The sequence below is a fragment of the Lissotriton vulgaris genome, chromosome 6, assembly GCF_964263255.1.
Source record: "Lissotriton vulgaris chromosome 6, aLisVul1.2, whole genome shotgun sequence".
Classification (NCBI taxonomy): domain Eukaryota; kingdom Metazoa; phylum Chordata; class Amphibia; order Caudata; family Salamandridae; genus Lissotriton; species Lissotriton vulgaris.
In genome coordinates this window covers 1,868,927,790-1,868,955,134 of record NC_141694.1, presented here as the reverse complement: position 1 = coordinate 1,868,955,134, position 27,345 = coordinate 1,868,927,790, and the positions used below count along the sequence as shown (strand labels likewise).

Here is a 27,345-nt window from a genome sequence, read left to right as displayed (position 1 = left end):
GCAAATCAAGAATCACCACCAAGAACAAAATCACCAACTGCGAACGTCACTTGAGAGCTGCACAATGTCTTCACACATAGATTTTCAGTAGCAAAAGCATCCTATACATTTCAGAATATCTTTGAGAATGAGAAGAACTTACTTGTTTCCTCCCCTGGTTGAAATTACTAACATAGTAATTGAAGAGATGTGTACATCACAACACGCACTCATCGCCGTCTCAGCACGACACACACCTGTGGCACGTTTAAACTGTGCAATACAATATTGTATTCATGGAATGCCTTACAAATTCAACTCCTTTTTCATGCATACTTTTTGTCAACTCAACATTTCATTTCTCACTTCTTTTCAGTCCCAAGAGTTGTCGCCCCTCCTCACTGGGCCATTGTCTCAAGTGATATTGCATGTTATAGATATCTTTTCAATATAACATTGATCATTGTTCTCCCATCTCATCTAATCCTGCCCACCCCTGTCCTGATTGCAAAACTACTTATTTCATCACTTGTGGGTAGCTAGGATGTTCTCCAGTTTAACTGATTCTGCTCTTCTGCTGATAAGGCTCCCACAATCTCCACCTCAAAATACTTTGAATAGAAGCAATGATCACAAGAAGATGAAGACCATCAAAGAGTCTCAAACACTGCATGGGGTATTTATTGCCCATGGATAAAGTGGAATTTATTCATTAATGATGGGAACTGGCAAATGGGGAACACTAGAAGTTTGACAATGAAGGCAAAAGTCCCACTGTGTTCTCTACAATTTAGTCTAAGCTGGGAAACCAGACTTCCTTCTTTGCTCTTGATTTTCAAAATTCACTGGATCAGGGAATGTGAAGGTGCATGCCCTACAAAAGACAGTCATAGGACAAAACAGATAGCTTATGTTTTACGTGGGACAAGTGAGTCTGCTCTGTACTTCTGGCTTGCAGGTTTATAGGCCAGATACCGGAAGTCCCCAGTTCCCTTTCAGTTGCATGGATGGCAAACTGCAAACAATCATCTTGTTAGTGACTTGGAAATCTTTAATCAACGTTGGCATGTGAGACACTTGACTGACATATTCGTTCATTTCTGCAGCATCTTTCATCTCATGGGATGTTACTGGCCAAGGATGTCTCAACAATTAGTCTATGGGGTTCTGAGTCCTGGTTGGTTGATTACAGAGCAAGAATATTCTCGAAACACAAGAATCCATCTTGAGGTGGTGGTTGAGAGAATAACCCGCAGAACAGGGGAATTAGCGACTTGTGGTCTATGTCGATACTATAAGAACGCCCATTAAGATACCGATGGAAGTGGTAACACCACCAGGGTATCACAATCTCCTCCTTTCAATAAAGGAATAACTGTGTTCAATCAGAATTTAGACAGGTTGCACAGATGGCTGGTGGATACGCTCCATACAACTGCCTCTGAGACCGCACTCCTGCAGTTGACTGATAACCCCGTATCTATGGATGGGGTAACACACTTGAGAGTTGTCTCAGTGAATAGAGCATCCTCATCCTTTGTGTTTTGGAATGCTGCTTGCTGAGTTTCACTCCTGGTCCTGATGCTGTTGACTTTGTTAGTTTCTGTCAGGAAGGCGGATTTCTTGATGAACCTTCCATAGAATGCTCCCACCCCAGGACAGCTTCCAACCTCAGATGGGACGGGGGGCTCGCTAACTTCATAGTTTGCACTTTCACCAGGTCATGGGCCACTCCATCTGCTGAATACTAGTAGACATATACATTGATGTTCTACTTTAGGACTTCACATTTCTTTTAGGTCAGTGTGAGCCCACATTAATTTAGTCTCTGAAAAACAAACATGGGACAAGTGTAATGTTCCTATAGTGTTTTGGTGTGGTTTGTGGTGTGGTGTGGTTTGGTGTGTTTTGGTGTGTACCATATTTCATCACTGCCTGTTAAGTCAAGGCAGTAATTCTCTATTTGTGTTCTGTATTAATTTGGCTGTGCTGGATTTACTGAGGTGCAGTCTTTTGATACAGTAAAGACCACGGTGAGAAAGAACAACTGTGATGTGTCTGGAACATTGAGCCAGAAGGAGCTGGTTATAACCAGAATTTAAATTGACTTTAAGAAGCCAACAAGACCCATTTACTATAAAAAGCAGGTCATGTATCGCTGAAGTGAGACTGTGTTCCCTATTATTTGCAACATTTGGGAGACACAGATCTACACCTTTGCGCACGTCATCAAACTAGTGTGCCGATATATAGATATGTGATTTGTTTTTCATCGATGATTTATGAAATCCCCAGGGTCGGCCTATTAACATATCCCATGATGACAACTTTTCCAGGTTTCATATATTTTTCCTCTAATTTGGAACTTAAGTGAAATCCTACTCATCGCTGGTTCAGTGCCATTGGTGGGACGGTTTGTTAAATGGCGAGCCCTACAGTTTGGTCTTCTACGCACCCTATGTCTTGGAATAGATTGTTGACTACTGTTAATGGGCTGTTTAAATCATTTGCTTATCAGACTGCTGTCTGGCAGCTCATCAGGGTGCCTGATCCTTCTTGAGGGATGCACATTGTTGTCACTAGAGGCTGGCCATGCGGAGTCAGTTTGGTTGTAAAGATGCCACAAAGGAAAAACTATTTTGTTGCTCAGGCATAGATCTTGACTTTTGTAGGTTTTAGTTTGGTTAAAGGTTTGAGGGAACTGAAGTATTCTTTTGCTGTAATATATACCCTGATGGGCCAGTATCAATTCAAGTGGTTATTATCTGCATACCTATTTACGCTTGTCTTCGGGCGTTCCTCATTCCATGGTGTGGACAACGCCCACTGCTCCACAATCCTCTTGATTGTCACCCATGACTTCATTTCACAGGTCGATGTTACAGGTGAGAACAATGTTTACGGCTTTAGTTGAAGAAGCTTCGGTGCAGTAGGACAAGCTGCAGACTTTTGCGAAATAAAAACATTTGTCTCATGATGGACACTTCTTCCCTTGAGCTGGACTTTCGATCAAATGAGATAAAAATGACACAACACTGCCTTTAAAGTCTTCTATTTTTGATGGGGGAGTGGGTTTGGGCTTGTTGCAGTGTTGGTGATTTGGTTTACAGCTTTGCCCTTCACAGTTTCATTGAGGGCTGACTTCATGACTGGCCCCTTGATGTTGGAAAATTCTAGAGCTTCCAAAGTTATGTTGGACAAAGGCTTGCCCGTTTCCGTAAGATCTAACTTGAAAATATGAATGCACTGCTCCCGGCTCTCTTCTGTCTTGTCTTGTAGAAGGTGCGTGCTCACCAGTGCTTACAGCTGTGCGTGCAATGGAATGATAGATTCAGCCAATCCCTGCTCAGCTCGACCCTGGAGGGATCTCTCACAATCCAGGCTGGTGAGTGTATCATAGTCTTCGTTAAGAGTATTTACTGTCGCACTGTAAGTGTGAGCTGACACTGTTCAACCATCACGTGTGAGAGTTTGAAGATGCTTTCTCCAGGTAATAGCAATAGCACGGGCCTCTTTTTATCCCCGGGGACATCAGTGGCTGCCATAGACACTTCAAGGCACTTTACCAATTCAGCGCCTGAGAGGAGGATGTGCTTGAGATTCCAAGCGGAAGTGATGGCTGGGGTAGCTTGTATTTCTGCTGGTTGCCCACTCCTATCAATATGCAGGCAATGACCTGTTGGAAGGCCAGGCTACAGAAATAGAGATTTGAGAATTACTTTTAGTGCAATAGAAGGATGAACCATCTTTCGGTGCAGTTACCAAATCGTGCAGTCACTTGTCTTATGTAATTGATTGGCCTGTGGGCTTCCAGTAATCCCGGGGCACAGGGCCCTCCAATGTAGCCCCAGTTCGGTGAGCCTGTGTGCAGCAATGTTCCTGACATCCTGTGTCACGCGGCACATGGAGCGCGGTGTTTCAATGGTTCGACTCTGGCTTGTGAGGCCCGCTCCCTGTGACTGCTGCCCACACCAGGGGCTGTGCTTAGTTGCAAGCTGAACTGCCTACAAGAGGCATCTGGTCGGCACCTTGACTGTTGCTGCGTCGGCAGCAGGTTCAGGCAGAACAGCGCAGAGAACAGCATTTGATTGCAGATTCAGGTCAGCCGGGCCTGGTCCCCAATCTAGTGACATGTGACGACACGCAAGGTCTAGGGCACTGAATCTACATTTTTCTTCAAAGTGCGATGTCTTCACATGTTCAACCAAACGTCATGGCTAACTAGAGAGAGGATGAAACCATCGTTTTATGCCACTCATGCGCGAGACTAGACCGTTCTTCTTCCCTACCTTTTCTTCTAATTGCCTTGTTTTCTCCCTGGTTCTCTTCTTTTGTTCTCCCTTCCCCTTCTCGTCTTCGGGCCGCTTCCATACAGCCAGGCTCTCCACTTCTGTTCTCCAGCTCGCCTCTTTGCCACTCCGCCCTGCCTCTATGAATGTCTTTTGCGCATCTCTCAGCAAGCCCCCTCTATACCCTTTCAATCTTTTTGTTTTTCAGTCTCTAATCTATTTACTTCTCTCTGAGTTTTTCCACTCAAACTCCCTTCAGTTTTCATCTTTTAAATCTGTCCAAGTTATCCATTTGTCTTTTCTTGCTGCCTCTCAACTGACAGGCACATGTACCTTTTTCTTTCTTTTTAATGTCTCCCCTCTTCCTACCTCTTTTATTTCCCTTTCCATCTGTCGTGTTCCCGTTGTTTGCTGGGCGGCACACCAAAACACAGGACACCGGTTAGTCGGGTATTCCCTTTATTTTAATTTCGTACAGCTGCTCGTCAGCACGTCCTTACTCGTCCCTGTCCATTGTCTGTCCTCTTCCTGTCCCCTCACCGGATCTGGTGTCCGATGACGACCTGGTTACTCTCCCTTAGGACCCACAGGGTCCTAACGCCCTACTGTCGGTCGCCCACCCTATCAGGTCACGACATCTCCCCCCGTGTTGCAAACAAATGTTCATGACACATTTATCATAGCCACTGTCGCCCACCATTGACAGTCCTCATTCACAGTTACATTGATGAAGGGGAAAGAAAGAGAGAGAGAGAGAGAGAGAGAGAGAGAAAACCTGCTCATTTTATCTCTCTTCAAACAAATTGTCTCTGTGATTTCTTGCATGTTCTTCTCAGCCTTGCTTCATCTTCCTTTATTTGTACTCTATCTCCTCCGTTATTCTTGCTGCTGGTTCCGTTGATGCTTCTTCTTTTTTCAGTCTTCAGCTCCTTTAAGTGTGAGCACTTTCTCGTCATGTCGTGTTGACATGCTGCTGCTGTAATCATTGGTCCTTTTACTTGCGTCACAGTTAGTGGGTCTCTGGAGAGTTGGTTGTCAGACTTCTTTTGTTGTTTCTGTCGCCCCAGTATCATGCGCCTTCTTTCAGTTTTAGTCCAGATGCATGTTTCCGGTGATCACCACGTGCTTTTATCCTTCTTTTTGCCTCTTTGTCTTTTATTGTTAAGTCCCTTCGGTCTGTACTTATTTTATCTTCCGCTTGTGGCAGTCTCGTCTTGGTCAGTCTGTAAGAGTTCATTATCCGTGCCTCCTCCATTAAGATGCCTTTCTCTGCTTCTGACAGTTCTTCACTTATTGCCTCGAGTGTTAATAGTTCTTCTTTGCTCACTCCTTGACCCGTGAGGCTGTTATTGTTTGTGTGTCTCCATCTTTGTTGCCTCGATACTTCCTGGATCGCTAGCATGGCGGTGTCTCTTTTTGTCTCTTGTTCTTTGTCCCTCTTTTCTTTGTTATTTCTCTTTTCTGTCCTTTCTTTCGCCTTATCTCTGGCTTTTCCTTTATTTTTACTTCTTCTTATTTGTCCTTCTTCCTTTTCTTTATTTTTACAAAATTCTTATTTTGGCCTCTTCTGGGCTTTCCAAGTCTTTTTCTTCTTTATTTCCTTGTTTTCTTATATTTGCGTCTTTCCTGCGACTTATTTCTTATATTTGTGTCTTTCCTTTTGTTTTCTTTTCTTTCTTGTTCTCCTTTCTTCTTTCTGTTTCTTTGAGTGGTCTTTGTCCCTTCTTTCCTTGTTACTTTGTTACTTTACTTCTCTTTCTTCTTTCTTCTTTTCTTTGTTGGCTTGTAACTTCTCCTTTGCTCTTTCTTTTTCCTTGTGCGATCTTTGTCCTTCTTTTCTATGTTGTTCTGCTTTGTTTCCTTTCTTTTCTTTGTTATTTCTCTTTTCTGTCTTTTATTTAGCCTTCTCTGGCTTCTTCCACTCTCTTTTGCTCCTTTCTTATATATTTTCCTTGTTTCTCTTTGTCGATTTGTCTTTTTGTTTATGTCCTTTCTCTTTGTTTCACTTATTTTTCTTTGGTTTTCTCTTTTCTTATTGCACTGTCTTCTTTCTTTGTCTTATTGCTCTTTTTCCACTTGTGCGCCTTTTTGCGCTTTGTTTATCCTTCATTCTTCACCTTTTCTTGTGTTATTCTTCTTATTTGCCCTTTGCCTGGCGTTGAAATGGCTGCTCTGCTGTTTCCTATGATCTTTTCTTGAATGTCCCATTCAAAATGTCCGCCGTCGTTCTCACGATACTTTGGTAATCTTTGTTCTTTCTTTCCTTATCATGCCCCTTTATTCTCCTTAGTTTGCCTTTAACCCCTTAAGTGCTGCTGACGGCCAATGGTCGTCAGCAGCGCTACCTCCCCAGTGCTGCGCACGACCATTGAACGTCCATTCAGCACTAGTTCTAATGGACAGCGCAGCACTGGGGAGAAATGTTTACACGCAGCTAAGGTGTTAATTTGTCTATTTTTGGCTTCTGGGTGTCTTTTCTTTTTTATTTCCTTGTTTTTCGACGTTATTTGGCCTTAAAATGGCCGCTCCATTGTTGTCTATGCTTGTTTCCTGATCTAAGATGGCCGCCACTGTTCTCGCGCTATTTCGCGGTCATAATCGCATTGCCTGTTCATAAGATGGCTGCCACTGCTGTTCTTAGTGCCCATTGGCTCAGCTCGCCTTATCCTAATATGGCCGCCGAGACTCTCGATATTCTCGCGATGGCTCGCGCCAGCCCTTTCACTTCATGCCCTTATTTCCCAGCGCTTACCGCATCCGCACTGGTCTTCATCGGTGGCAGTCGCGGTGGGCTCCCGCGTCGCTGCTCAATGGGCAGTCTTTCTTGTGTCTCTTACACTTCCAGGGTGGGCTCCTGGTGTATCTCCAGCCATCGAATTGTTGCTCGACAATCCACGCATCGTTCGTCACTTTCCCTCGTCGCCAGTTGTCGTGTTCCCGTTGTTTGCTGGGCGGCACACCAAAACACAGGACACAGGTTAGTCGGGTATTCCCTTTATTTTCATTTCGTACAGCTGCTTGTCAGCACGTCCTTACTCGTCCCTGTCCTGGTCATTGTCTGTCCTCTTCCTGTCCCCTCACCGGATCTGGTGTCCGGTGACGACCTGGTCACTCTCCCTCAGGACCCACAGGGTCCTAACACCCTACTGTCGGTCGCCCACCCTATCAGGTCACGACACCATCCTTCCTTGAGTATTTTCTTGTCCCCCCTACCTTTCCATTTGCTTTTCCTTCCGCTTGCCTTTGAAACTCTGTCCCTCATCTCTGCCCTGGTTTTCTTGTTCTTTATTCTTTTTGTCCCCTTTCTCTCCTTTGGCTCACTGTTTTACCTCTTACCCCCTCCCCCCAATTCCTTCAGCCTATTGTTGGTATTACTCTTCTCTCTAGCTCCCATCCCTCTGCATCCATATTCTCTTCCTTACTTCCCTCTTTATCACTTTCTCTCTCTCAGTTCTTTTCTAACCCACCCTGTTTTCTTCCTTTTAGAACCCATTGTACTGAGATGCTACTGTTGGTAAATAAGTGGACTTTTTACTGAACCTCTACTAGCCCTCCTTAATCACACAGCAAGGCATCAGATAAAGGGCCAGATATATCACCTTTCAGTTTAGTGAGTTGCAAATTGCACAGAATTGCGACTCACAATTTGTGATTCGCTAAACTGTCCTGGACACTGTTTGAGATTCCCAACGGGGCCGCAAACTGCATGCCTAATCCATATTCTTGAAGCAAGCGCAATTTGTGACCTCATTGGGAATGGCTAGCACTCACTGGGATAGTGACCCACTGGGGTCAGCAGACCACCATGTCTGTGACTGCTTTTTTAATAAAGCAGTTTTTTTTTAATGCAGCCGTTTTCCTTAAAGGAACACCGGATGCATTTTAAAAAAAATGAAACTTTTCAGTTTCACTTTTTAAGGGCGGGCAGTGGTCGTTGGGACAAGTGGCTGCTCTTAAAAAAATATTTGCACACCCATTCACAAAGGGAAAGGGGCCCCTTGGCAACCCATTGGCGAATGGTTTACCACCTACTTGAAGTAGGTGGTAAACCGCAAATGTGGTTGCAAATATGCTAATGTGACAGCACCTTGCAATGGTTCCGTGGAAGAATGTAATCGGGTGGCAAAGTACTTCTCACAGAAGGTGAGGAACATTTACTCATCTTTCTCTGGAAATTTAACGAGTGGGGCTGATTTTGAGGAACAGGTGGAAGATAGTAAGACAGGGTTAAGACTGAACAACTTCACAGTCCCCCCTTCTGAGAACCTAAGGAGTGTCAGTGTCAGCGTAAAGTCTGGCTCTCCCAGAGACCCTGCTCCACCTAAGGTGATGGGGGAAGCTTGGAGATTCTTGAGCCTTATATCAGACATGTCTTAGATACCTCATTCACCTTACACACGCTGCCAGATAATTGGAAACAAGCTGTTGCTCTGCCAATTATGAAGAAACCGAATGTCAGTCAGGATATCCTAGAAAATCTGTGACCCATCTCGCTTTTACCATTTCTGGCTAAGGTAGCACAGAAGGTGGCCAATCAACAACTTATGACGCATTTGGAAGACGCTAGTCTCCTATACCCCTCTCAATCGGGATTTCGGGCAGGCTATTCTACGGAAACTGCCCTACTACGGGCCACGGAAACCATCAGACAGGGAGTCAATGCGGGACACACCATGGCACTGATAATGTTAGATCTCAGTGCAGCGTTCAACACTGTGGCGCATCACACCTTGCTGCAGTGTCTGAACAGAGATGGTGTCTCTGGTCCAGCCCTGAGGTGGCTAAAATCTTTTTTATTAAAGCACAGTTTCCAGGTCAGACAAGGTGCTCACTACTCCGATGACATTAAACTGGAGCAAGGGGTACCTCAGGGCTCGGCCCTTAGCCCCACCCTGTTTAATCTATACATGTCTCTGTTGGCAGAGATAGTACAGGCCTTTGGAGTAGATGTAGGTTCTTATGCTGACGACACCCAGCTGCTGATCTCCCTATCCCAGGCACCAAAGGTTGCAGCATCCAATTCTAGAGCATGCATGCTGGAGCTTGCCTCCTGGATGGATAAGAACTACCTGAAGCTGAATGGTAGCAAGACCGAGGTGCTATTGTTGGGTGGTGACAAGTCAAGCTGGACCTCAGAATGGTGGCCTCCGAGTTTGGGTCCTACCCCTACACCCTGTACCGAGGCAAAAAAATTGGGGATCCAGGTTGACTCCACCCTTTCATACGACGGACACATCCGTTGCGTAGTGGGGAAATGTTTTGGAGTCTTAAAAACATTGCGGAAAACACTGGATCTCCTCCCATTAGGTGCTAGGAAGACAATGATACATGCTCTTATCACATCTCGTCTTGACTACAGGAACTTACTCTACCTTGGAGCCACAGCTAAGGGCCTGTGGAGGCTACAGAACGCGGCCGCACGGCTGCCTCTTATGCTGCCCAGGAGAGCGGCTTCAAAACAAGCCCTTGATTCTCTGCACTAACTCCCAGTCAAGAAAAGAGTTATGTTTAAGACGTTACTTACATGTCATCGTATTACTCAGAATGCGGCCCGTCATATCTGAGAAACTTGTCACCAGGTATGTGCCGAGAAGGTCCCTTAGATCCAGTGGGACTGGTCAGCTGGTAATCCCTAAGGTAAAGAAGGCGAAAATGGGTGGTTGCTCGTTCCGCGTCCTGGCAGCTCAGAACTGGAATAAACTTCCTCTATCACTTAGGCTAGAAAGTTCGGAAGCAAAATTTAGAAAACTGCTTAAAACATATCTGTTCACTGCCTAGTTTCGGTCTGCCGGCTAACTGCACATCTGCTCTCCCTCGCACTCAGCGCGGGGACACACCGAGATGGCGTAACCAGGCGCTTTATAAAATGTCTTTATTATTATTATTATTATTAAAACAATACTACATTGCAGTCAGACTCGGTATTAGGAAGGAACGCCCTTGGCATGCCCCTTCCTAATAGCGAGTTGCAAACCATATTTTACTAATATGTTAGCGGCTCACAAAATATGGTTTGTATATGGTGCTGACCAATTTTATGTTTGCAAACAGGCCAAATTCCCGCTTGCAACCACAAAAAAACTGTCGTACATCTGCCCCAAAGCTATTTGTAAGTTATTTTTTAGCACCTTTGCTTCGTTCAATGGAACATCTTCACAAGTTACTGGTTTCAAGTTGTTCGTCATTGGCGCAATATTTTGAGTTTGTCAATTTACGTTTAATGTATCGTTAATTCACACCAACCAAAGGTTTCTGCATTGCATTTATTTCACAGAAAACAGGTTCATCTCCATTACAATGTTATCATATGCAGAAGCTTTGCAAACTTCTTTAAGGGTGAGAATTGGGAACTTTGTACCTAACATCCACGTTTTCCAGGGGCGCAGGCAGGGTTCTGATCATGTACGGATGTGAGGAGCCTTCAGCACTTTTGGGACATCTTGTGTGCCACCTGCCCTCTTTTTTGGGAGTGTAGTGCATTTTAGGTATATGAAATACATTTTGGATTCTTTAGTGAAATCACAAATAACCTAGAACAAATCATTGTGAGTTTTTCTAAATATTTTAAAAACATGCCTGTTTAATCTGGGCAATAATAAGCCATACAATTTACACCCAATAATCTGAGGGGAGCAGGGTTGTTTTCTAAGCTGTATCTCCACTCAGGGTATCATCAGATTCTCCTCCACCCAGACTCACAATACATAACTACGTTCTCCACACACCTGGGACTCTGACGATACAAGTGCCTGAACTTCGGGATCTCAAGTGCGGCTGAGGTTTTCCAGAACATGATAGATGAGGTGCTATCAGGGCTCACAGGAGTGCTCAAAGTCAGGACGCTAATCCTGTGGACGAATGTTCCATGAGGCTGCAGGCCATCCTGTGGAGTTTGCAAGAAAATACTCGCACCCTGCACAAAGAAAAGTGTGAGTTGATGTGGAACTCAATGTGCTTCTTTGGGTATCAATTATCAGTTGTAGGGGCATCATTGGATCCAGAAAAGTATGTGACTTGAAGAATAGCCCTGGCATTCCCTGCATCCCAGAAGTACACAGCTTTCTAAACATGGTGAACTACTGTGGGCCCTCACCCAGCCAATGTGGAAGTCAACACATCCTGGTTGTGGGGGACAAAGCCTTTCAGAACACCAAAGCCACGCTCTCGAGGACATGATCCCTGTCTACTTTGTCCTCGAAAAAAAGTGAATCGGCCCGTGACCTATGACAGATGAGCCCTCACTCCCATGAACCAGAGATACTCCCAGATTGAGTGAGAGGGCATTGCAAAACACTGGGGATGTAGTCACTTCCATTTGTATGTATGTGGACACCTCTTCATTGTCCGAACTGATCACAAGACACTCATCCTGCTTTTTTAAGGCTAGGCTTCAAAACTCCCAGTGAGAATTGAGAAATGGGGCCTTCAGCTGCAAGAATGTTCTTCTGTCATCAAGACCCAACCATGGTCTCAGAACCCTGACGACTATCTCTTCAGGCACCACATAGCAGCGTCCCAGCAAGAGGAGAGGGAAGTCCAAGAGTCTGAAGAATATGTGAGGTATGTAGTGAAGCGGGCGAGAAATCAATCTCTGTTCCTTGATGATAATGTGATTTTGGCAAGGGAAGTCTACTGAGAAACCATCCTCTAGTGACACATAGCTGCCTTATATCTCATATTCTACATGCTGAACACAAATGCATTGAGAAGACTGAGAATCACCCACAAAGCAATAGTGGGCTATATGGTCCCACTCACCATTTTCAAAATATTGTGGACTATGTGTGGTTTGAGGTTCAGGTTTGTAGGGATGGCTTCTTTTTGTCACAGTGGAGGTTTTCAGACGTTTCCTTTCACTATGACAGATCCTTGCTTAGCTGGAGTCTTAGTACTCTTTTAAGCAACTGCTAGTTGCAAATGTAGTGGAACCCGTGAACAAGCGGTAGTCATCTCAACAGATTGATCAATGGTAAGGCCTGGGTGCTGGCGTAACCATTTCTGAGTATGTTGTGGTAATGTTTCTAAGAATTGTTTCAGACATATTTTGGCCATAATTGCCTCTTTACTATTTTCTTGTAGGTTTAACCTTTTTTCTGAAACTGTTTGTTTGCTTGAAGTGGAGGGTTTTCAGCACATCTCCAGACTTTCTGCTCTCTGCCAAATTTTCAGTCATGTGCCTCTTTATTAAGTCCAGCCCTATCTAATATCACTCTTTAAATTTCTTCATAGGTTTATTTGCCTCTAGGATGTGCCATCTGGTAGGTGGCCTGGGACTCACCTGTCAGTAAAGGAGCCAAATAGAAAGGTCAGAATTCCAAGGGCCAAGAAACTAGCTCTGGATGTTTGTTCAAAATTTTATAAAAACAAATCAAGATCTTCACCTGGTAATAATTTCTGTAAGGTTATTATAGGACCGGTTGTTATGGGTCACCTATTGTTCACCACATCTGTCATGACTTGTAACTGTTTTTGGGCGAGTTTATTGAGATGTTCAGTTTGGGTCTTTAATGCATCTTGAAATATTTCTCTATCAGCCTTGGATGAAGGCTGAAGACATTTGGCATTTAATGGTCCATTCCAATTTACGCTCTCTTTGTACTTAGTGTTGAATTAAGGCATCAATTTTGTATCAATGGAAGACAATTGCCCGCATTCTCCACCACTTGTCGCTTGGCAATCGAATGGAGGATTTGAATCAAATTATTATTCTGAAATATATTTCATTAGTGTAATATAATTTGCAGCAGTTTTTGTAATTTTTTTTTTTTAATTCAATTTCTTCACCAGGACTTGCAATACATTCATAGCAGAGAGACCAATCAATCAATCAATCAAAGACATTTATAGAGCGCACTACATACCCGTAGGGTCTCAAGGCACTGGGGGTGGGGGGGTGCCGCTACTGCTCGAACAGCCAGGTCTTCAGCTTCTTCCTGAAGGAGAGGTGGTCTTGGGTTAGGCGCAGGTCGGTCGGGAGGGAGTTCCAGGTCTTGGCGGCCAGGTAGGAGAAGGACCTTCCTCCTGTAGTCGCTCTTCGGATGCGGGGGACGGCGGCGAGGGCGTGGTTGGCTGATCGGAGGTGGCGTTTGGGAGCGTAGAAGTTGATTCGGCTGTTGAGGTAGCTCGGGCCTTGGTCGTGTAGGGCTTTGTGTGCGTGGGTGAGGAGGCGGAAGGTGATTCTTTTGTTGACGGGGAGCCAGTGTAGGTCTCTCAGATGTCCGGAGATGTGGCTGGTTCGTGGGATGTCGAGGATGAGTCTGGCTGAGGCGTTCTGGATCCGCTGGAGTCTCTTCTGGAGCTTGGCGGTGGTACCGGCGTAGAGGGCGTTGCCGTAGTCCAGTCGGCTAGTGACGAGGGCCTGGGTGACGGTCTTCCTGGTCTCGGTGGGGATCCACCAGAAGATCTTCCGTAGCATGCGTAGGATGTTGAAGCCATACTTTCATCTGGAATCGCTATATCTAGAAACAGTTTTCAAATAATTTTCTGGTTGTCTCTTATACATAATAATCATCAATCTTACTCAACAAGCGCTGTTCCTCTCTCCTTACCCCCCACGTATACGAACTGAAGAAAAACAAATCAATCAATCAATCACCAAAATTTGTATTGCGCGCTACTCACCCGTGATGGTCTCAAGGTGCTGAGGGGGGGGGGGTCGCTACTGTTCGAACAGCCAGGTCTTGAGTTGTTTCCTGAAGGAGAGATGGTCCTGGGTCAGCCGTAGGTGAGTGGGGAGGGAGTACCATGTCTTGGCTGCTAGGTAGGAGAAGGTTCTTCCTCTGACAGCGGATTTCCGAACTCGTGGGACGGAGGCGAGGGCAAGGCTGGCGGGTTGGAGCTGGCGGGCGGGTGTGTAGAATGTGAGGCGGCTATTGAGGTACTTCGGGCCCATGTCGGGGAGAGCCTTGTGTGCATGGGCGAGGAGTCAAAACTTGATCCTCTTGTTGACGGGGAGCCAGTGAAGGTCTTTCAGGTGGGCAGAGATGTGGCTGTGGCAAGGGATGTCCAGGATGAGTCGTGCTGAGGCGTTCTGAATGCTAGTCTTTTCTGGAGTTTGGCTGTGATTCCAGCATAGAGGGTGTTCCCGTAGTCCAGACGGCTGGTGACGAGGGCCTGTGTGACCGTCTTCCTGGTTTCGGTGGGGATACATCGGAAGATCTTTCGGAGCATGTGCAGGGTGTTGAAGCATGGTCATCGAGAGGGAGGAGTCCAGGATGAAGCCCAGGTTGCCTGCGTGGTCCGTTGGTTTGGGTGCCCTGTCCAGGGCAGGGGGTCATCAGGAGTCGTCCCAGGCGGAGGGAGGATGAGGACTTCTGTCTTGTCAGAGTTTAGTTTCAGACGGCTGAAATTCATCCATTCTGCAACGTCTCTCATTCCTTCTTGGAGTTTGGCTTTGGCTGTGGCGGGGTCGTTGGTGAGGGAGAGGATCAGCTGGGTGTCGTCGGCGTAGGAGATGATGTTGAGGTTGTGTTGGCGGGCGATGGCTGCGAGAGGGTTCATGTAGATGTTGAAGAGGGTGGGACTGAGTGAGGATCCTTGCGGGACGCCGCAGATGACTTCGGTGGCCGCGGATCGGAACAGGGGGAGGCGGACTCTCTGGGTTCTTCCACGAGGAACGAGATGATCCACTCCAGTGCCGCTCCTTCGATTCCGGTGTTGCTGAGGCGTTGTATCAGGGTGCGGTGTCATACGGTGTCGAAGGCTGCTGAGAGGTCCAGGAGTATGAGGGCAGCCGTTTCCCCGTTGTCGAGCAGGGACCTGATGTCGTCAGTGGCTGCGATGAGGGCGGTCTCGGTGCTGTGGTTTGCTCGGAAGCCGGAGTATGAGGGGTCGAGGGATCCGTTGGTCTTGAGGAAGGTGGACAGTTGTCTGTTGACGGTCTTCTCAATGACTTTGGCTGGAAAGGGGAGGAGTGAGATGGGGCGGAAGTTCTTGAGGTCCGTGGGGTCCACGGTGGGTTTCTTCAGGATGGCGCTCAGCTCGGAATGTTTCCAACTCTCCGGGAAGGTGGCGGATGCGAAGGAGCTGTTGATGATGTGCCGGAGCTGGGGTGCGATGATGGAGTCGGCTTTGTTGAAGATGTGGTGTGGGCAGGGGTTGGTTGGGAAACCGGAGTGAATGGTGTTCATCATGCGGGTGGTGTCTTCGGTGCTGACAGGGGTCCAGGTGCAGAGGGTGGTGGTGGGAGGCGCTGGTTCTGTGGTTGGGTGCGTGGTCAGCGCGCCAAAGCTGTTGTGTATGTCGGCGATCTTGCGTTGGAGGAACGAGGCGAGAGAGTCGCAGAGGTCTTGCAAAGGGGGTGATGTCGGTGTTGCAGGCACTAGGGTTGGAGATTCGGTGGCGTGACTGAAGGAGATGTGCTTGCTGGAGAAGACGGGGTCAAGCATGTGGCCGGCGTAGTGGGTGGGGGTGTTCACCAGTTGCTTGAGTCCGAGGTTGGCGAGGTTGTCCAGCAGGGCGACGGTGTTGCAGTCCTTGTTGTTCTACAGGTGGAAGTTGAGGTCTCCTAGGAGGATGTAGTCTGTGGATGTGAGGGCGTGTGGGCTGACGAAGTCTGCGATGGCTTCGCTGAATTGTGTGCGCGGTCCCTGGGGTCTGTAGATGAGGGTGCCTTTGAGGGTGGTCTTGGGGTCTGTGTGGATCTGGAAGTGAAGGTGTTCGGCGGCGGTGAGGGTGTCGTCGGAGTTGGTCGTGATGCAGATGGTGTTTCTGTGGATGATGGCGATGCCTCCTCCGGTTTGGTTGACGCGGTCCCTCGGGTGATCTTGTATCCCTCCGGGATGGCTATGGCGATGTCGGGGGCTGAGGAGGCGTTCATCCAGGTTTCCGTGAGGAAGGCGACGTCGGTGATGTTGTGTCGAGGAGGTTCCAGAGTTCCACTGCGTGCCTGTGGATGGAGCGGGTGTTGAGCAGGATGCACTTGAGGGGGTTGTTGCTGGCGCTCAGCTTGGCGGGTACCTGGGTGGTCCTGAGGCAGGTGAATTGGCAGGCTTGGCAGGTGAAGAGTCCGTGAGTGCGCCTCGGGTTGGCTTGGTAGCAGTCGGTGTTTCGGCCGGCGTTGAGTGCGTGGAGGGTGGCGGTGTCGTAAGTTCTTCGGGTGCGCTGGCTTCGTCGTGGACCAGGGGTCCTGGCGCTGGGCGCAGTCCATGCGCGGACGGGCGTAGATGGGCTTGCCTTTGGCGCACCTTCGACGCACAATCGGCGCACCCGCTGCGCGTACGCGCGGGCTCCATTTAAGGCGAACTGGGATGGAGGAGCAGCTGGGAGACGGGAGCGGGGCGGCCAATGGGGACACGGAAAGAAAAGGGGGCGGGGCAGCGAGGGAGAAGCAGCGGGAAGTGGGAAGCGGAGGGGGGTCACACCAGGGGAACAGTAACGGCAAAATCGCAAAGCCTCCTGACAAAAAGAAACACTACAGTGAAATGCAAAACGAAATACAACACTACAGTGAAATACAAATCGAAATACAACACTACAGTGAAATCCAAAACGTAATACAAATGAAAGGCACAAATGAGGGCAACAGCGGGAGGAAGAACGAGCAGCAGCGATGGGGCACCGAGGTCAGGGACGCACCTGAGGCGCTGGGGCAGAGACACGCCTACAGCTGGTGGGCCGTGCGGCGTGGGGGTGTCCTGAGGTCAGGTCACACTCACCTACGCCGCGTGGGCTCCATTTAAGGCCAAGTGGGAGGGAGGAGCAGCTGGGAGGCGGGAGCTGGGCAGCCAATGGTGACACAGAAAGAAAAGGGGGCGGGGCCGCGAGGGAGCAGCAGTGGGAAGCGGGGAGCAGAGGGGGTTCACACCAGGGGAACAGTAACGGCAAAATCGCAAAGCCTACTGACAAAAAAGAAACACTACAGTGAAGTGCAAAACGAAATACAACATTACAGTGAAATACAAAACGAAATACAAATGAAAGGCACAGATGAGGGCAATAGCGGGAGGAAGAACGAGCAGCAGCGAAGGGGCACCGAGGTCAGGGACGAACCTGAGGCGCTGGGACAGAGACACGCCTACAGCTGTTGGGCCGTGCGGCGTAGGGGTGTCCTGAGGTCAGGTCACACCGGTTACAAAAGTTAAACAGGAATAAAACAAGGTACTTTAATGTGATATCCGAGGTCTACAGTGACTGCTTAGGAACAGTTATGTGCAACAGGATCGGGGAGCCCCCGTAGTTAATTCAGGTTCTTTGTGAGGGACTATTTAAAACTGGAAGAGATGTAATGCCCGTGTTCTTGATGGGCAGGCTATGAGCGAAAGTTCTTTCGAGAGACAGCTAATTAAAGAACCCCATGAGTACTCAAAATTTTTAAAATTGTCCCTGAATATATTACTCATTTGTTGCATCTTGACCATTTTCCAGAGTCGGGAATTCCATTGGGTCAGAGTGGGGTTTCCGGCTTCTTCCAGGCTGGTGCCACTGCCATCTTTGCCGCACCTAGACACAGCCACAATGTACCTTTGTCTGCATTTGCTTTGTATTTCAGGGAGTCGGTTCTAAGCCCCAGCAGTGCAAACATTGATGTGTCTGGAACTGGATACCCCTGAATGTCTTTAATCAGTTTCAAAGTTTCTGACCAGAATGGTCAGATGGTAGGGCAGTCCTACCAGATGTGGCAAAAGTCACCCAAAAGGCTGAAGTCCCTCTAGCACATATCTGATGTGTTTGGAAACATTTTTTTCAGTTTCGGATAGGTACCAGTCATATAAAATGTTGTAATTGGCTTCCCATAGACCTAGAGAATGGTTGCGTCTGTGTATAACTCCCTATAATGCTCTCCAGTCTCCCTCTGAAATGTCATGACCCAGGGTGTGTTCCTAAAAAGCAATAGATAGATAGATAGATAGATTTATACTCACAATTAATTAAAATCATTGCAATTCGTACAAAAAGGAAGATAAAAAACAATTTCAGCTCTCAATTTAAAAGGAAAAAGAGAAACACAAGTTTATATCTGATATCTGACACAGCAAGGATTCATGAGTGGTATCTGCCAGTAGAATTGAATTCATCTTAGTCATACATTTTACAAAACGGGCGGCCATTTGAGCTGATTCCCCCTTCATACACTCCTCTAACGCTTCGTGGCAGGTCTGCACATTAAGAATTCTCCAAATGGGGTGCAACCAATACGTTTGAAGGGGGAGTAGAGTGCTGCAGATACACTGGACGTGTGTTAAATTTTCTTCCCTGTTGTTGCAGTAGCTGCACTGGGAGGAAATGTCTGCCTTGTACTTACTTCCTTAATTAGCCCAAAACGCAGTCTCATTAACTGGTGTTTCACTAATGCCTTCATGGAGGATGACAGGTAGTGTGGTAGGGTTTTAAGATCGTAGAGATTTGACGCCCAGCTGCCATGTGATAGTCTTTTCACAGATATTTCATCCTGTTTCATAGACAGTATCTCCAATGGGTAGTGAGCTCGCCCATATATTGTGGGCTTCTAAAGCATCCAAGCAGAATGTCAAAAATGTATTCCAAGAAGTGCTAGGATTATTTAACAGTGACCAGACGCAATTCCTTAATGTGGAGGCTTGGGCCACTTTTGTTTTTGCACAGTATGCAACAAATCGTGCTTTCATGGTCCAATGTTGGGAGAAAAAACAGACCTGCGGATTTGGGCATGAGAGGTCCAGCCAGGTGAACATTTTATCTTTAAAAGTAGTGGCGCCGAAGGCTATTGTAGATAGTAATTTGGCATCTATCACTCTAATTAACAGGGTGAAGTCAGGAGAATGGAGATCTTTCTTATTCAAAGAATGGCCCCTTCAAGGCTGCGGGCCACACTTTGCATTGCCACAATTTGCGGACCTGAGCTCTCTCTGTGGTCTATCCAAACTCCAAGATATTTGTAAGTGGTGACTACCTCAATAGATTTTCCAGCAATGTACCAGGGGCGCTGTCGCGCTTGTCTTCTAGGGACTATCATCACCTTGGTTTTAGAGATATTAATCTTCAGCGCATTGGTTTCACAATATGTTGCCAAGGAATCAAAAAGGCATTGGAGGCCCACCTGTGTTTGGTCGAGTAGAATCGTATCATCTGTGTATTGCATTGACTGGATTTCAACAGATGCGATTCTTGGTGGGAAAGAATGAGAGCGGACAAGCCTAAAAAGCAATATGTTGAGGCGGCCGCGTGAGCATTGTGCGGAGTAGTAAATCGTACAAAAAAGCAATGGTGCCCTTAGTACCCCTAGCCACCTTTACAAAATGCTCCAGTGGGGTGAGCTCCCTCATAGCTGCTTCCCATGTATCTGGTTGGTACAATGCCCATAACGATGCAGTTGACAATAGCGAAAGTATTCCCACCTGTAAGATTATAATCCGCTGTTCAAAGTTGTGGATATCTGTGTTGTGAAAGAAGTGTGATAGTATCAGGCAACCTCCCTCCCTCCATGCATCAAAAGGTCCTGGGGGCACTGCTGGAGGGACCAACAGGTTGTAGTGAATTGGGGTGAAGGGAGAGGGAAGTATTCTCCTTGCCGTTTTCCTAAGTACTGTATCCCAGGTTCTCAGGGTGGCCCCTGTTGGTGTGCTGAGGTTGGTGTTAGGAGGGTTGTCCACCTTTGGTTTCCATAGTAGTTCCCAGATGATCCTCTCTGTGATTACCCTGTCCATGTGGAGCCAGTGCTTGTCAGACTCCCTCTGGGAATATCCAGTGATGACCCTAAGTTGGGCCGCCTGGGTAGGGGTTAAAATCCGGGCAGGTCAAACCTCCCTCCGACCTGGCATTTGGAGCAATTTGAAGGGGAGACGAGCTCTCTTGTTTTACCAGATGAATGCATTGAGTGTTGTCTTTAGTACCCTCAGGTAGTCTGTCTCTCGGTCAATGGGCAGGCTTCAGATTAGATGGAGGAACATAGGCAGCCGCACCATATTGACCACATGAATCCTGCTGCGCCATGATAGATAAAGAGGAGCCCATTTCATACGTTGACTTTCAAACTGTGTTAGAGTGGTGGGTAGCCTGGAACCACTGCAAGACCCTGGGCATCAGTTTGATGCCTAAATATGTGAGGTATTTTGTTTCCCACTGGAATGGCATTGTTGGCATTATTGCCTCCATCTCTGCATCTGGAAGAGTTAAGTTGAATAGGGAGTACTCAGACAGGTTTACACATAAACCCAACACTCCTTCAAATAGTCAGAGTTCACTATGAAGGGCGGCCAATGCGTGTTGTGGATCGGTAGTGGGTATTCGGATGTCATCAGCAAATAAGGAGATCTTGTGCTCCTCTGCTCCAAAATCAATCCCCTTGATCATATGGTTGGCCCTTATCATTGCTACAAGGGGTTCAATACTCAGGGGGGCGAGGAGGGGGGAGAGTGAGCATCCCTGTTTAGTTACACTTTCTACCCGAAATGGCTCTGCACTCATTCCATTGACCAATACTCTAGAACATGGCACTCAGATCATGGTAATGAAGGTCTTGCAGAAACCAAACTGTCCCAGGGTGGAGAATAAAAATTACCAATCCATTTGGTCAAACACTTTCTCAGCGTCCAGGCCAAGCACGACCACTGGGATCTCCTTCTTGGTTACTTCCTCTGTCAGGTGTATAAGTCTCCGCACATTATTGTGGGTCTGTTTCCCCTTGATAAAGCCTCAGTTGTCCCGATGGGTCAAATCAGGCATCAGGTCCTCGAGCTAAGAGGCAAACATTTTAGAGTAAAGTTTTGCATCAAGATTGAGGAAATCTATGGGGTGGGATGACCTACAGAGTTTCAGATCCTTTCCGGCCTTGGGAAAAACCATGAGGATGACGTCACTCATGTCTTTATTCCTGCCAACTTCGGCTACATGGTTAAAGAGACAGGTCAAATGTGAAACAAGTTCCACACTAAATGTTTTATAGAAATGTGTTGTAACCCCATCTGGACCATGGAATTTCAAAAGTTTTAGGGAGCCTATGGCTTGAGGTACTTCTTCCTCTCTAATCGGTTCTTTCATCTGCTCATTCTGCGTGGGTGTAATATGTAGTTGATCTACCTTGGTAAGGTAATCTAGTTGAGACAGTGAGAAAGTGGGTTCATCAGAATATAGTGAATTATAGAACTGTCCGAAGATGACAGATTTACCCTGTTCTGATTTATCCAGGTCACTCTTGGGGCGATAGATATCACCAATGTACTAACTTTCCCTTCATACCCTGAGTTGATATGCCAAATGTTCTCCCACCTTGTTGCCTTGTGTGTTGGATGTTTGCTTGATTCTTTAAAGTGTCAGTTTGGCTCTGTTTGTATATATTGCATTTAGTTTCCCCTTCACAGCTGTGACTTTGCTCTGGAGGGCTATGGTTGGTGTAATCCTGTGTGCTTGTTCCAGTGTCTGGAGCTCTGCTTCTAATGTCAAGCATTCAGTGCTCCATTGTTTATTCAGCGCTGTTTTTCCAACCATGCACTGAACCCCCCCAAGACTGCATTAAACACGTCCCACTGGCTAGAGGGAAACGTATCCTGGGACTTGTTCGTCTGAAAGTAATAATTTCTAGATTTAGGCAGTTCATCCCATGCTAGTCTAACTCGTAGTATAGCATGTACAAAGAACCAGCATGAGTTGGTCCACCATCGCTGCCGAGGCTATAATACTGTGACTTTTTTACCGGTATTAGTGTCTTAATTGGCCATGTCCAGTGCAGGAATTGCCCGTACCTTGTCCGTTGTCTATGCAGTTGAGAAAGTCGTCAGACCACCCCTGTGGCAGTTGCGTGACCATGCTCAGTGTTCCTTTGGTGCCATTGCCCATCAAGCCTCTTAATGTCCCATTCACCAGGCCCATAGATCCAATCGCCATGAGCACCCAATAAACCTGGGAGCGGAAATATAGCGCCCGGTCATTTAACGCCTCCTCTGTTGTTTAGGGGTCACTGGAAGAGCCAGGGAGAGCTACCCCTAACCCCTCTGACCTCGTTCCTGACCCCAAATTTGGTCCCAGGATGCATGTTTCCAGTCCAGGGAAGCCATGGCTTGGCAGTTTGGGCTGGACTGTTCCCATGAGGCACAGGATCAAGACTTATTTGCATATAGCTGTGTCTGAACTTGGGTGGAGAAGTGAGCTCAAGAATGATGGACTCAACTCAGATCTGTGATTGGGGGTGAGTGTCTGAAAAGTTTCAGTGCTAAATCCATCATCTCCTTGTGTTTGCTTTGTTTGCCCTAAGATAGCAGGGTAGGACCAGACATGTGTACCTTGCTCACTTTGCCACTGGATTCAAACTAGCCTGGCTGAAGCGAGGTGTTACCCTGAAACTGGTCCTAGCTGTGTCTGAACTGGGGTAGTGAAGTGAGCTAAAGAATGATGATGGATTCAACCGAGATCAGTGATGGTGGTGAATGTCTGAAAAGTTTCAGCGCTCCGTATATCATCTCCTTGTGTTTGCTCTGTAGATCCAATCACCATGAGCACCCAATAAACCAGGGAGCGGGAATCCAGCTGCCGGTTGTTCAACGCCTCCTCTGGAACAGGTCTGGTCGCTCCCCTGCTGCCGCACAGCTCCACCTGTGCTCCAAGTGCCTCCCATGATGCCACTACCCAGTGGCGAGGTGTCTCCGATGTTGAGCCTGTGAGCTGCGCTCCTTAAATCTTACTGTACTGTTTTCTGTGGTAAGGTGTCTCTGTTGTTGTGCCTATTAGCTGTGTTTCTTAATTTTACTGTACTGTTCTGTTTCTGCTGCCCTCGCCTTTTGCCTCGCTTCCCTCTCCCCCACTTTTTTCTTGTGTTACCCCTTCCCGTTTCCAACCACCTTTGCTGCATACTCCTCAACACCCGCTCCGCACGCAAACATGCCGTCGAGCTCTGGGACCTGCTCAACACCACCGCCCCAGATGTTGCCATCCTGACCGAGACCTGGAGGAACGACTCCTCAGGACCTGACATATCCTTAGCCATCCCGGACGGTACAAGATCTCCCGCAAAGACCGCACCAACGGAATTGGAGGAGGGATAGCATCATCCACAAGTCCACCCTCTAGGTCCACACCCTCGCAGATGACTCCCTCAACTCCGCTGAACACCTTCACTTCCGGATCCACACCACACCACCCTCAGAGGAACACTCGCCTACAGACCTCCCGGACCCCGGGCCCTTTTCAGCGACTCCATCGCCGACCTCGCCAGCACCCACACAATCGCCTCCACGGACTACATCCTCCTCATGGACCTGAACTTCCACCTCAAGAACAACAACAACGCCAACTCCACCACCCTAATCGACAACCTCAGCCTCCGACAACTCGTCACCGGACCTACCCATGCCGCCGGCCACACGCTCGACCCCGTCTTCTCCACAGGGACCCACGTCACCTTCAACCACACCACTGAACTCCTCTGGACCGACAATCGATGCATCCACTTCACATACAAGAAACCAACCACGCACCACCGGACCCAACAGCTGCCTCGCCCCTGCTGGAGCAAAATCACCGAAGACCAGCTGACTTCCACCCTCGCCCAGAACCCACCCATTGACACCACCGACCCGGACGCCGCCGCCTGTAACTTCAGGCAGTGGATCGATGACTGCGCCAACACTCTCGCCCCGCTCAAGAAACCCTCCATCAACCACTCCAGCAAGAAAGCTGCCTGGTTCCCCGAAGAACTCCAGACCTCCACATGCCGGAGCTGGAGAAGAAATGGCTCCACAACTGCACACCAGACAGCCATGCAGCCCACAAGGACGTCATCCGTAGACAACACCACCTCATCAGAACAGCCAAGAGACCTTTCTTTAAAACCCGCCTGGACAACAACGCACACGACAGCAAAGAACTTTTCAACATAGTGAAGGAACTCTCCAACCCCAGCACCAACACCAATGACATCCTGCCCTCGCAAGAAATGTTTGACTCACTGGCCACCTTCATCCATCGCAAGATCGCTGACATACACGACAGCTTCAGCACCTTATCCGCCCGACCACAACAGACCCCATCCCTAACGCCACATGCACCAACCAGCTGACCTCCTCGTTCTGCGTCACTAACGACGCAAGGACATGAACCCCTTCCACTCCGGCTTCCCATCAGACCCCAAAGCAGTCGCAACCATCACACCCCAACTACGGAAGGTCATCAACATCTCCTTCGACACAGCAACATTCCCGGAAAGTTGGAAGCACGCCAAAATAAACGCCCTCCTCAAGAAGCCCAAGGCGGACCCCGAGACAGCCCTCATCTCCGCCACAGAAGACATCCGACGGCAACTAGACAATGGTGAAACCTCAGCCCTCATCTTCCTGGATCCATCTGCCGCCTTCGACAAGGCCTGCCACAGCACACTAAGAACACGCCTCCAAGAAGCCAGAATCCAGAAGAAGGCCCCGGAGTGGACCACGTCCTTCCTCTCCGAAAGAACCCAGAGAGTCCGCCTCCCACCCTTCCGATCCAAATCCACTGACATCATCTGCGTCGTACCCCAGGGCTCATCCCTCAGCCCGACCATGTTCAACGTCTAAATGGCCCCCCTCGCACAGGTAGCCCGCAAGCACAACTTGAACATCATCTCCAACGACGACGACACCCAGCTCATCCTCTCCGTCACCAAGGACCCGCAAACTGCCAAAACCAACCTCCACGAGGGAATGAAGGCTGTCGCCGATTGGTTGAGAGGTAGCCGCCTGAAACTGAACTCAGACAAGACAGAAGTCCTCATCCTTGGCCCCATCCCCTCTGCCTGGGATGACTCCTGGTGGCCGACCACACTGGGAACAGCACCAACACCCACGGACCAAGCACGCAACCTAGGATTCATCCTAGACTCCTAACTCTCCATGTCAAAGCAGGTCAACGCCATCTCCTCCTCCTGCTACAACACCTTCCGCATGCTTTGCAGGATCTACAAATGGATCCCGACCGAAACCAGAAGAATAGTAACCCAAGCCTTCGTCAGCAGCAGGATGGACTATGGAAATGCACTCTAAGCAGGAATCCCGGCCAGACACATATGACGGCTTCAACACATCCAGAACGCCTACGCCCGCCTGATCCTCAACATCCCTCGACGCAGCCACATCACCTCCCACCTAAGAGACCTGCACAGGCTCCTCGTCAATAAGAGGATCACCTTCAAGCTCCTCACCCACGCACACAAAGCACTCCACAACACCAGACCAGCCTACCTGAACAACAGACTCAACTTCTACACCCCCGCCCGCCAGCTTTGCTCCGCCAGCCTCGCTCCACCAGCCTCGCCCTCGCCGCCGTCCCACGCATTCAACAAACAACCTCCGGCGGCAGATCCTTCTCCTTCCTCGCCGCCAAGACCTGGAACACCCTTCCTACCCACCTGCGACAGACCCAAGACCTGCTCACCTTCAGAAGACTCCTCAAGACCTGGCTCTTCGAGCAGTAGCAGCACCTCTGCCCCTCAGCGCCTTGAGACCCTCACGGGTGAGTAGTGCGCTTTACAAGTTCACTGATTGATTGATTGTTTAGGGGGCCACTGGGAGAGCTAGGAATCAATGCCCCCTCTGACCTTGCTCTCGGCGCCTCGGAGACGTCCACCGCCTGACCACTGTTCGGCATCTCCAGGCCCAGGAGTGTTACAGCTTTGTCTAGTTCCATAATGTGATATGCTCTTTTTTTAAATTTACAGGCCACCCGAAGGGGTATGACCATCTATATTGGATATTTTCTGAGGGTGTGGCCAAGCGGAGGCTCCCACATCGAGCATGAATCTCGCCATCCACACTGCACTTAGGTGGCCAAATATGAGCCCACAGGGATTGGAACACCGCTGGAGGCTGACACAGGGCTGCCCATTCCGCAAACTCCAGGTGTTTTAGCTAAAACGAGTCCCAAGAGGGTGCAACCCGTAGACAAGATGGCGACGGCCAGAGCCCGGAGCTCACACTTACCGGGCGAGCTCCGTGACCCAGTGTCGAACCTCACAGATGTGTCCAGGGTGAGCACTGATGGAACAAATACTGCGGTGAAATGATGGAAGCCCAGAAAAGGCAGCCAAGAGCAGGGCAGGCACAAACCAGAACCGGCCTATCACTCAGTCCCCTCCCTCCACATCGAAAACAACGGAGGCAGCCAAGAACCGGACATACATCGGGAGGCGGCACACCGAGATGCATTGCCCCGCTGAACATCAGAGACATGAGGAGGAAGCAGGACGACTCGAGAAGCACTCTGAGTACTGAGGCCAGCAATGCCTGACACCCAAGATGGCAGCCGGCTAGCGCTACTAACAATCGCCCAGAGCCCGGCGCGTACGGCAGCAGCCGAAGAGAGAGTCCCCAGAAGCAGCATCAAGATGCTGAAACCATCCGGGGGTAGACTGGGCAGGAGATGTGGCACCATTAGAAGTAAGGAGAATTGAAGGCACCAACCCTGTTGCATACATGGAGACATGGACCAAATCATTCACCCGACCATTGACCATTGAGCATACTGCATTCTTCTCCATTGAAAGAGTCCATAAGGTGCCGGCATGTAGACGCCCGCCCAGCACACCCCCTCGACCGATCTGGTACTTAGAGCAGCCAGACAGCAAGGCCCTATCCCAATTCAATTAAATTTATTTTATTATGATTTGGAATTCCGAAGAATTCCACATAACATTACAATAAAACATGAATTCTTAAAAAACAGTATTAAAAACCCAAGAGGAAACACCCTGAAATTATCCTACATTACACACAGTACATAATAAATGTTTCATTAAACCACTAACTTTAATTACGAATAAATACTGTAAAAAACAATTTTCCTAAAATTACCTCCTCCCTGAGGGGACTAATCTCTGTTAATCATTAAATACGTCACTCAGGGGGGCTGAATTCTTCTAATCATTATCTGGTAAGGAACACTATTGGCTGACTCCCTAATTTAATAAAACGATCTAATCTAATCTACAATTACATTTGAGCAGCGCCTGGTTAAGAGATTATGTATAGTTCATCCAAAATACGGTTGCATTAAAACATTTCTTTCGTCGAGGACAGAGAACAGTGTTAACAACAGATGATTTTGTAAAGTGCTACTGAAAGTGCAAATATATTAAGATAAAGTGCTAGTGCATAGATGCCTTAATCCTGGACAGAGCCCAGAGTGATTACAGCATCAA

General features: G+C 48.1%; 1 long non-coding RNA gene across 2 annotated transcripts in view; it reads right to left on the bottom strand.

The window, feature by feature from the left end:
- LOC147709699 (uncharacterized) overlaps nt 1–27,345 on the bottom strand; it is a 93,304-nt gene that overhangs the window by 53,024 nt on the left and 12,935 nt on the right. The gene's annotated exons all lie outside the window — the stretch shown is intronic.